This window comes from Ursus arctos, unplaced genomic scaffold (genome assembly GCF_023065955.2).
Source record: "Ursus arctos isolate Adak ecotype North America unplaced genomic scaffold, UrsArc2.0 scaffold_25, whole genome shotgun sequence".
NCBI lineage: Eukaryota > Metazoa > Chordata > Mammalia > Carnivora > Ursidae > Ursus > Ursus arctos.
The window spans coordinates 3,794,246-3,806,302 of NW_026622930.1; positions in this window are offsets into that span (position 1 = coordinate 3,794,246).

Sequence of the window (12,057 nt, forward strand, 5' to 3'; positions counted from 1 at the left end):
GTTTTCAAGGGTTGAAACATCTTTATTCTCCTGGGATAAATCCCTGGGCCTTTTAAATATATTGTTGGATTCTATTTGCCCAATATCTTAAGAATTTTTGTTTCTATATTTTTATGAGAGATACTGGTCTGTGATTTTTAATTTTTGCAATGTCTTTATCAGGGTTTGGGATTAAGGTTATGCTAGCCCCTAAAATAAAATGTGTTCCCTTTATCCTCTATTTTCTGAAATAATTTCTATAAACTTAGTATTATTTCTTCCTTCAGTGTTTGATATAATTCACCAATGAAAACCTCTGGGCCTGGAGTAAATATAGGGCTATTTAGGTTTTCTATTTCATCTGTGACAGTTTTGATAAGTTGCAATTTTTTTTTTTTAAAGGAATTTGCCCATTTCATCTAAGTTGTTGGGTTTTCTGGCATAAAGTTGTATGCAGGATCTGTAGTGATGATCTCTGTTTAATTTCTGGTGTGGGTAATTTATGTTTTCTTTTTCATGATCAGTCTTGCTACCGGTTTATCAGTTGTGTTCCCCTTTTCAAAGAGCCAATGTTTGGCCTTGTTAATTGTCTCCACTGTTTCCTACTTTGTTGGTTTCTGCTCTGTGTTATTGCTTTCCTTCTCCTTTCTTCACTTCCCTTGCTCTTCTGTTTTAGCTTCTTGTAGCCTTAGGTCACTGATTTTTGTACTCCTCTTTTTTCTTCATAAGCATTTAGAACTATACACCAGCCTCTAAGTGCGGTTTTAGCTACATCCTATAAATTTTGACATGTCATATCTTCATCATTATTCAGTTCTTGTGATTTCTTTCATTCATTGATTATTTAGAAGTGTGTTGTTTGATTCCAAAATATCTGTGGGTTTCCTAGATATTGTATAATTGGATTTAATTCCACTGTGGTCAAATATACTGTGTCTGATTTCAGTCCTTTTAAATTTATTGAACTTTGTTTTGTAGCTCAGCATTACGGTCTACTTTGATGAATGACCTTGAAAAGGATGTGGACTCTGTGTTTGTTAGATGTGGTGTCCCATAAATATCAGTTAGGTCAAGGTGTTTGATGGTATTGTTCAGATCATCTGTCATTTAGGTCTGAGAGAGTGGTAAAATCTCTAATAATTATTAAAGAGTCGTCTATTTTCCCTTTAAGTTCTGTTAAATTTTGCTTCATAAGTGTTAAAGTTTTATTATTATATGAATATCCTTATGTTTGTTATGTCTTTCCGATAAAGTGACCCTTTTATCCTTATGAACTGATCTTAATTATCTCTAGCAAAACCCTTGATCTTGAAGTGTTTTTTTAATCTGATATTAATATAATGATTTCAGCATTTTTTTTTGAAGATTTTATTTATTTATTTGACAGAGAGAGAGACAGCCCGCAAGAGAGGGAACACAAGCAGGGGGAGTGGGAGAGGAAGAAGCAGCTCCCAGTGGAGCAGAGAGCCCAATGCGGGGCTCGATCCCAGGACCCTGGGGTCATGCCCTGGGCTGAAGGCAGATGCTTAATGGCTGAGCCACCCAGGCGCCCCTGATTTCAGCATTCTTATACTTCTTTTTTTCTTTCTCTGTCTTCACAACCACTTACTTCCCACCATTCTGTGTCTTTATATTTAGAGAATATCACTTTTATTTTTTATTTATTTTTAAAAGATTTTATTTATTTATTTGAGAGAGAGAGAAAGTGAGTGAGAGAGAGAGCAAAAACTGGTGGGGAGAGGCGGAGGAAGAAGCAGACTCACTGCTGAGCTGGGTCCCTCAATGAGGTCTTAATCCCAGGACTCTGGGATCATGAACTGAGCCAAAAGCAGATGCTTAACTGACTGAGCCACTCAGGTGCCTGAAGAATATCACCTTTAGAAGCCTGTAGTTGGTTCTTGCTTTCGTATCCGTTCTGACAGGCTCTGCCTTTTAATTGTAGTATTTGGTTCATGTATGTCTCTCATTTTATTGTTTTCTGATTGTTCCTTTTGTTTTTGTTCCTGTGATTCTCTTTTTTATCTTCTTTTGGATAATTGGAGTATCTTTTAGGGTTTTATTTTAATTTATCTATTGGCATTTTTAGTTATACCTTCTTGTATTAAAATTAATTAATTAACTAATAATTAATCTAGAGAGAGAGAGAGGGAGTGAGAAGGGTGGGAGGGGCAGAGAGAGAGAGAGGGAGAGAGAGAATCGTAAGCAGGCTCCACACCCAGTGCAGAGCCCAGTGCAGGGTTCAATCCTACAACCCTGAGATCATGACCTGAGCTGAAATCAAGAATTGGATGCTTAATTGACTGAGCCACCCAGGCTCCCCTAAAATATTTCTTTAATAGTTGTTTCAGGGATTAAAATATGCATTCTTACCTTTTGCCAGTCTACATAGAATGAATATTTTACCACTTCATGTACAATGTAGAAATGTCGCAACCATATGCATCATTTTTCACTCCCCTCATCCTTTATGTTATAGTTGTTATATGTAATATCTCAACACACATTGTAACAACAGGAAAATGGAGTTTGCTTTAGAAAGTCTTATCTAATTTTAAGAAATAAGAAGTTAAAAAATTACCAGATACTCATCATTTTCGAGGCTCTCTATTCCTTCCCAAAGATCTGAGTTTCCATCTGGCATCGTTTCCCGTCAGCCTGAAGAACTTCCTAGAGGATTTCTTGCAGGGCAGGTGTGCAAGATACAAATTATCTTCCTCTGAAAATGTTCTTATTTCACCTTCATTCTGGAAGGACACTTTCTTTGGTTATAGAGTTCTGAGTGAAAAGTTTTTTTCTTTCGACGTTTTGAAGATGTTATTCTGTCTTCTCATCTTCATAGTTTCTGATGAGAAATCAGTGGTTTTTGAATTTTTGTTCTACTGTATGTAATTGTGGTTTCTGTCTGTTTTTATGACTTTCCTCTTTATTTTTGGTTTTTAGCAGTTCAACTAGTGTGTGCTCAGGCACTTTTAAAAAATTATTATTCTGCTTGGAGTCTGCTGAGCTTCTTAAATCCTTAAATTTTTGCCTTTCACTACATTTGGGAAATCTTGGGCATTATTTCTTTAAATACTTATTCTTCCCCATTTTCTCCTCCTTCTCTTTTTGTGGCTCCCATTATATTTATGGATGGCCTTTCGAATTGCCCCACAGGTCCCCGAAGCTCTCTTCATTTCTTTCCAACCCTATTTTTCTCTGATTTCTATTGAACTTTTTGAAGTTACTGACCCTTTCCTCTTTTATTCTATTACATTTAATAAACCAGTACTGGCACGTAGTATTAACTAACGACTGTGGTTCATTTGGACTTCATTAGTTTTTACCCAATGTCCTCTTCTGTCCCAGGGTCCTAGCCCGTTTACTTTTCATGTCTGCTTAGGCTCCTCTTTGGCAGTGAGAGTTCTCAGACTGTCCTTGTTTTTGATGACTTTGGTACTCTTGAGATGTACTGGTCAGATATTTTATAGACGGTTTCTCAGTTAAGATTTGTCTGATGTTTTTCTGAGGATTAGACTGGAGTTTGAGGGAAAAAAAACAGAGAAAACGTGCCATTCTCATCACATTCTATCAAGGGTACATAGTATCAATATGACTTATCATTGTTGATGTTGACCTTGGTCACCTGCCTGAGGCATTTATCAGATTCCTCCATTGTAAAGTCACCCTCCCCCGACTTCCATAGCAATTGCAGAGAAGGACGTCACCATTCAGCCCACACTTAAGGAGTGGAAAATTACGCTTCCTGTCTCCCTGAGGGTAAACTATATAAATTATTCAGGATTCTTCTGCAAGGGAGATTTGTCTCTTCTCCCACACTTATTTATTCAATCATGTATTTATATCAGTATGGACTCCTGGAGATTTACTTGTACTTTGGATTATAATCCAGTAGCAATCAATCTTGTTGCTTGAATTGTTTCAGTTTGGGCTATTGGGAGCTCTTTCAGTTGTCTCCTGTGTCCTTTGACATGCCCCCGTTAATGCAGGTAGGTTTTGTTTTCGTTTGTTTCTTTGGTTTAGCACTTTCTTATTTTCTGGCATAAGATGCTCCAGGCTCATTTTGCATATTTCCTGCCCCAGCTCCAGAATTGGTCATTTCTTCAAGGAGCCCTGGTTCCTTTTACTGGAAAATGGTATAAAAAACCAAGCTCTGCATCCTGGGTGTAATCACTGTTGTTGCTTCAAGGTCCTCTCAGTTGACAGAATAAGGGATATACGTGTATAGGAACCCACGTATACACACATATATCTGTATGTAAGCATCTGTATCTATCCTAAAGTCAACATGCATTCATGCTGATGCCTCCAAATCCAGTACATTACACCATGGATCATTCTAGCCTCCTCCCCTTGCTTATCTGTAAAGTCCCAACATTCTACAACTCCAGCAGTGAGAAACCTGGACTCTACCACCCACCATCCCTTGACTTCATCATGCAGTTCCACTGTACATGTATAGCGTATCAGCATTAATACTGTCCCACCATGGGAAGCAGCAGTCAATAAGAGTACAATGTTACGTGTAGTTCCTTTTAGACTTACAGACTCCACTCATCTCCAAAATTATTTTGGGTTAGCATATTTTCCCCTCCATCCCTTTCACTGAGGTTGTTTTATACATTTGATAAATACACCTAGATTCTGTTCTTACAGTCTACATTTCTTCCTGGGATTCCCCGACCTCCTAAATGATTTTAAAGTTTTGCATGTATTACGTTTCATTTTTTATGCTGTATAGTTTTGTGGGTTTTGGCAAATGCATCATGTCATGTCTCCACCATCATAAAATAATACAGAATAGCTTCAATTGAATTGATTGATAGTGCTGTTCAGGTCAACTATATCCTTACTGATTTTCTGCGTGCTCCCTGTATTAATTACTGAAAGAGGAGTGTTGAGATCTCCAACTATAATAGTGGACTTGTCCATCTCTCCATGTAGTTCTACTGGTTTCTACTTCATGCATTTTGATACTTTGTTGTGAGGTGCAAACACATTAAGGATTGTTGCACCTTCTTGAAGAATTGACACCTTTATCATTATGTAATGTCTTTCCTTATCCCTGATGATCTTCTTTGCCCTGAAGACCGCTTTGTCTGAGATTAATAAAGCTACATCAGCTTTCTTGATTTGTGTTAGCATTGTGTAACTTTCTCCGTCCCTTTGCTTTTAATTTATATGTCATTATATTTAAGAAGGGTTTCTTGTTGATACCATAGAGTTGGGTCTTGTTTTCTCAATCTACTCTTAATTGCTGTATTTAGGGCATTCACATTTAAAGTGGTTATTGATGGAGCTGGATGAATACCTACCATGCTTGTAATGATTTTGTATTCATTGCACTTATTCTTTGCTTCTTTCTTCTTCTGTATTTCTGCCTTCTGTTTTAATTGAGCATTTTTTTAAGATTCCATTTTCTCTCTTCTCTTTAAAAAAATTTTAGTGATTGCCCTAGAGTTTGCTATATGCTTGTATAACTAATTTCAGTCCGCCTCCAAGTAACACTAGACACTATACATGTAGTGCAAGTACTTTATAACAGTTTGTTCCCAATTTCTCCTTCCCATATTCTTTTAAAATTGCTGTCATTAATTTCACTTATCCATAGGCTATAAGCACAGGATACATTGCTAGTATTACTAATTTAAACAAACGTTTATTAGATTAATTAAGAATAAGAAAAAGAAAATATTTTATTTTACCTTATTTATTTATTTACTTATTAAAGATTTTATTTATTTATTCGACAGAGAGAGAGACGGCCAGCGAGAGACGGAACACAAGCAGGGGGAGTGGGAGAGGAAGAAGTAGGCTCCTAGCAGAGGAGCCTGATGTGGGGCTCAATCCCAGAATGCCAGGATCACGCCCTGAGCCGAAGGCAGAGCTTAACGACTGAGCCACCCAGGCACCCCTTATTTTACATTTTAAAAGTCTTTCTCTGATGTTTTCCCTTTTTATTTTTTTAAAACATGGGTTCAAGTTTCTGACCTATATATATTTTTTCTTTCTTCTTGAAGAACTTCTTCTAACATTTCTTACAAGGCAGATCTGGTGGTAATAAATTCCTTTAATTTTTATTTGTCTGAAAAAGTTTTTTTTTTAAGATTTATTTATTTATTTGTTTGTTTGTTTGTTTATTTATTTATCTGTCAGAGAGAGGGAGCACAAGCAGGGAGAGTGGCAGGCAGAGGGAGAAGCAGACTCCCAGCTGAGCAAGGAGTCTGATGTGAGACTCGATCCCAGGACCCTGGGATCATGACCCGAGCCGAAGGCAGACACTTAGCTGACTGAGCCACCCAGGCGTCCCTGAAAAAGTTTTTATTCTTCTTCATTTTTGAATGATAGTTTTGCTACATATAGAAATATAGGTCAGTGAGTTTTTTCTTTAAACCCTTTAAACATTTCACTCCATTCTCTTCTTGCTTGCTTTCTGAAGAGAAGTCTGATGTAATTCTAATCCTTTTTTTCCTCTCTAGGTAAAGTACCTTTTTCCTCTTGCTTATTTCAAAATCTTCTCTTTTTATCCAGCTTAAATATGATATATTTAGGTATAGATTTTTGGGTGTTTTTCCTGCTTGGTGTTTTCTGAGTTTCCTGGATTTGTGGTTAGCTGTCTTTCATTAGTTTTGGAAAGTTCTTAGCCATTATTACTTCAAATATTTTTTCTGCTTCCTTATCTCTTCTCCTTGTGGTGTTGCAATTACACGTCTATTACACTTTTTGAAACTGCTCTACAGTTCTTGGGTGTTCTGTTCTCTCTTGTTCATTCTTTACATTTTTTTCCTCTTTACATTTCAGTCTGGGAAGTTTCTATGGGCACATTTTCAAGCTCATTAATTCTTTCCTTGGCTGTGTCCAATCTACTGATGAACCCATCAAAGGCATTCTTCATTTCTGTTACAGTGTTTTTCATTTCTAGCATTTCCTTTGGATTTTTTCTTAGAGTCTCCATCTCTCTGCTGACATAACCTATCACTTATTGCATGTTGCCTACTTTTTCCATTAAAGCTCTTAGCATATCGATCATAGTTATTTTAAATTCCTGATCTGATCATTCCAAATCTGTGTTGTATGCAAATTTAACAGGTAGGTGACAGATGAAGAGCATATACTTGCAACATCCAAAACTGACCAGGGCTTAATGTCTACAATAGACAAAGAGTCACAGGAAACATCCCAGAAAACCACTGGAAAAATTAGTGTTCAATAATCATCTATATGGTGATCACTATGTTCTAAGCACTTACACAAATGTCCGAACAGAATCCAGTAAGACCTGCGAGGATCTTGAGGAGGGAGGCACCACACCTATTTTTGGGTGGGTGTGGTAGGGATTGGGAAAGGATATCTGTAGGTGATGGGCTCTGAGGAATAAATAAGAATTTCCTGGGGAAGGGGCTGTAGTACAGGCATTCTAGACTGTGGGAAGAGCCGAGCAGATGTGTGGAGAGACTGAGGGGCAAGTCAAGTTTTCCCAGAAATACGGGAGAGAGACAGCAGCAACAGATACAGCCAGAAAGGCAGAGTTAGGAGCTAGGGCATGACCCTGTAGACAGGGCTGGAAGGAGAGAAGCAGGTGTGGCTGGAGGTGCAGGGCCCTTCATCCTCGGGCACCTTGGCCACCTCAGCTCCATGCGTGGGGCTCTGGCCTCTCTGTGGTGACCAGATCTGAAGCCAGAACAGCCGTCCCCCACTTCCTGGGCCCGAGAGGCCACGCCAGAGGGGGCAGGTCCTGCCTGAGCTGGAAATCTGGTGCACGAAGCAGCGTAAGGTTTGGGTAGAGGAAATGGAATGGGGGTGCCCCAGGACCACCCCCTCTGGAGAGAGAGGAGAACAAGGGCCCCACCCCAGGGTGTTCACTACTGCTCCTCATTCTGCTGAGGGAAGTGGTCTGGGCTCAGCTCTAGGCACCCTGGGGGTCCCCTGCACCTTCCCAGGGTAGAGGCTGGGGCTACCTCCCAGGCCATCTCAGTGAGCCAGAGGTCTGTGCAGGTCTTCATTTATGCCTTGGTCTCTGTCCTCCCCACCTGGACCCATCCCTTCTGCAAACTTCAATGCCCCCACCGTCCCACCCAGAACCTCCCTTAATCCATTTTCTCTGCTCTGACGATGATAAGAAAGCCTGCTCTTGTGATTTGCACAGTCGACTTCCCATGCAGTCCCACTTTTTCTCCTGTTCGACCTGACCTCCCAGCTCTCCTGCTTCCACTTCCCTCCCTGCTGGAATGTGCTGAGCTCGCTCTGACTCTGAGCCTTTGCCCTTGCTGTTCTTGCTGCCAGGAGCACCCTTTCCCCATCTTCCAGGGCTTACTCAGGCTAGGAGAGATCATCATCGTCACCCATTCCCTCCGCTTTTCCTTTCTAGCTTTGTATTTCTGTACGTGCTCCCTTGTTTGCCTGTTGTGTGAGTGTTGGTGTGTGGCTGGGCCTTCAAATCTTGCCGTCATTATGTTTGTGGAATAGAGCAAATTAAAATTTTAACTTAAAAAGACCACTGGAGGAGTGGTCTTGGATTTTGTGACCCGAATCACGCAGCGAGTTTAAGCAGTAAAACCATGAAGTTATGTGGTCTCACGCCTTCTCCACTGAATGTATGTTTTGACTGAGGAATTTGGTTTATGTTTTCTGATTAAAATAAGAGCCACAGAGAGAATTTCACTGTGAATGATTTTAAACATGATGTTGGAGAGAGATTTTAAACATGCCATTGGGAGAGTTTTGATAGAAGTTTCTAAGGGAGGTTGGAAAAGCTGGAAGTGTTTAAACTTTCAGGGCCAAATTGATCTGACTTGTTCTCTGTGTCCTCTGTGGACAGAACCAGGGTTGGGGTGAGGGTGGAGAGTTATGGGGCAGATCAATTTTCGCCAGAGGAAAAACTATCTATTTGTGAAGAATGAGTCAAAAGGCCATGTGCCCTCAGGCCCCCGAAGGTATGAGATTTTTGCCAAGGGAGGAGTGAATGGAGAGGAGTTTGCAGAGGAAGGGTCCACGAGACGGGAAGGCCTTACAACCTTAGGTCTGGTGAGGTGACCAGCAGGCCCCACACTTGGAATTTGTGGTTTGTGGCTTCCCTAGGGACTTGGATCGGAGCCCCAGGGGCGGGGGAGGGGAGAAGCAGAGCAGGGACCCTGATCTACCTCCCTCTCCTTGATCTTCCTTCTCCCTCTTTCCGCCCTCCCCTCTCCTTCCTCCTGCCTTCTCTCTTCCTCTCCTCCCTCTTCTCTCCTCCCCCTCCCTCCCCCTACTGCCCTCCTCCCTTTTCCTCCTCTCTCCTTCCTCTTCTCTTTGCCCAGTGGTCCCTGCCACGAGGTCAGACACCCAGGCTCACCCAGCCTGCAGACCAGGCTGAAGAACTTCTGTAAGGAGGGTCAGGCCTAAATCAGGACAGAAGCAGGGGAGGGCTCTGCGTGGGGTGGGCCTCAGAGGCCCTGGCCGTCCTCGGATGACCTCTGTTCCCTTCCAGGGCTCACAGTCAATTCAATTTAGTAAGAAGGCTGCAAGCAGATATGCAGTGCTTAAAGGTCCTGGTAACCTTGGTCCTTGGGCGCCCCTGCTGGGTCACTGCTCCTCAAGGCCTGGGTGTCCTCATCTGTAAAATGGGCACAAAGTCACTTGCTCCCTCCCTCTCTCCCTCTTCCCCTTCCTGCCTTCCTCCCAGGCTCTGGTTCTGGGCTCCCAGATCAAGTCATGGGGATCAGGGCCTAGTGTGCAGTAGGCCCCTGGGATTAGGCTCCCTGTGCAGCCCCCTGATGCCTGCAGAGCATTCTCTGTTCCTAGACCAGGGGCTGGGGACAGTGGCCCCTTGTGCAGAGATAGTTGGGCACGTCGGGCACGGAGCCAGGACACCCGGGCGCCTGCCTGTCAGGACTCACTGGGTCACCACCACTCTCCCCCACAAGGAAGCAGCGCAGTTTTGAGGAGGGTTTTCAAGAGCCCCCCAGAGGTCCCCCTTACCTGTGCTCTCCCAGGCTGCCTGCTGCCATTCCTGCACTCCTACCTCTTCCCTTTCATCTCCCCAGGGTCTGGGAGCCAGGATGCTGCCGGTGGTCCTGTTCCTGTCACAGCCCTCGCTCTGAGATCCTTGGCAAGGGTGAGTTGGGGGGATGGGTGAGAGGGGGTTAGCGCAGCAGCGGGTGCCACCCTTGGCGGGAGGCTGCTGCATAGTGGCCTGCCGAGGTCACTGGGCACTTCCAAACCTGGCTTGTCCTTGGGCAGGGCAGGGCCTACTGTTCCAGTGTCATAGTTAGGGAAACTGAGGCCCAGAGGGGCAAGGAGCTCTTGAGGCCTCTGAGCTATGGGGAGCAGCTGGGGGTGTGGGGTGGGTCTGTGGCTCCTCTGACGGCCCCCTCCCTGGGCAGAAGCTGGGGAGAGAGGGGGGTCTGTGCCCAGCCTGGCTCCCAGAGGCCCTCCTGTCTCTGGGCCTTCCAGCTACCTCCTGCCCACCCCTCGCTCCCAGGACTCTCATATGGGGGTGGGCGTGCCCAGAACACCTGGCCAGGAAAGCACGGAGGGCGTGCACCTCCATTGTTTGAGCATGACTCGTGGGGCAGACTGCAAGTTGGAGCAGGAGTGCCCAGCTCAGTTAGCGGGGCACCTTTGGGTTAGAGGCTCCCGTGGGGAGAGCTTAATGCTAAGTGGGGAGGCTGCCAAGCCCGCTCTCCCTGCGCACCACCATCCCAGGCCGTGCCCTGCAGGGCCTTTGCACACGCAAGGCCCTACCTGGAGCCCCTCCCCCTTTGGGAGGCCTGGAGACCCACAGGCGCCACCAGCCATTGTCTCTGCAGGCACCTCCCAGGTCCCTTTCATCCCGGCTGACCTGCACAGCTGATTGTGGGCAGGGCTACCAACCCTGTGACAGGTGGGGAACCTGAAGCTCAGAGAACTCATGGGACTTACCCAGGTTTTGTGCAGGAGGAAGGGGAAGGCCCAGATTTTCCCTGTATAGACCCATAATTCCCTGGGGCCAGATCACTGTTGAGTGAATCAAGGAAAGTGGGGTGAAGCAGGGCTCAGGCAGGGGTGTCTAGACTCCTGTCTACAGCCCTCTTGGGTGCTCCCTGCTGTGCACCTTGCTAAGGCTCCTCACCTCCCTGAGCCTCCTATCCCATTGTTATGGGACCAAAGTGCTCCCACCTGGCCACCACGGTCCCCTCCCACCTTGTGGCTTCTCACTCATCCTGGCAATGCAGCCTCCACACCTCAGGCAGTGACCTTTCAAAGATAATCTGAGGGCATCACCACCCTGCGGAGCCTGCCTGGCTCCGCATTGCCTCAGGGCAAAGGCAGATGCCTCGCACAAACTTCAAGGCCCTTGGTGGCCTGGCCCAGACCTGCCCACCCCACAGCCACCCTGACCCACACTGCCTACCCCCGCCCCCCCGCCACTTCCCACACGGGCTTAGCTCTGTGCTGGGCCCCACGCCAGACACCAGGAGCCATATGGGGGAGGGGCTGCCATACCCACGTTACAGGTGAGGACACTGAGGCTCCAGTGGTTGGTTGGCTCACCAGGGACCCACTGTCGTGGATCCCAGAAACTGAGACTCGAGCCCAGGTGGTCCATCTTATGAGGCTCCTCACTTTCTGTCTCACCTGATTCAGGCATGGGTGACGCCCTGAGGGGACTGCCGGCAGGGACTGGGGCCACACTGTGTGGCGGGTGGGGCAGGTGTGGAGGCTGCATTGCCAGGACGAGTGAGAAGCCACAAGGTGGGAGGGGACCGTGGTGGCCAGGCCCAGGGCAGCAGCTGGAGGACTGGAGAGGAGTGAGTGGCTTTGAGGGAGATGCAGAAGGGGAGACTAGCAGAATGGATTTGCCAGGCTAGTGACCCTGCTGGTCATTCGCTGTGTGACCTTGGCAAGTTGCCTGACCACTGAGTCTCAGGTTTTTTTTTTTCTTTTTCTTTTTAGTAGACTCCACACTCAGCATGGAGCCCCGTGCGGAGTTGACCTCATGACCGTGAGATCAAGACCTGAGCCGAGATCAAGAGCTGGACGCTGAACTGACTGAGCACCCCCACCCCCCGCCGGCGCCCCTGAGCCCTTTTCAACTTTGAATCTCGAGTCACGACGCCTTCT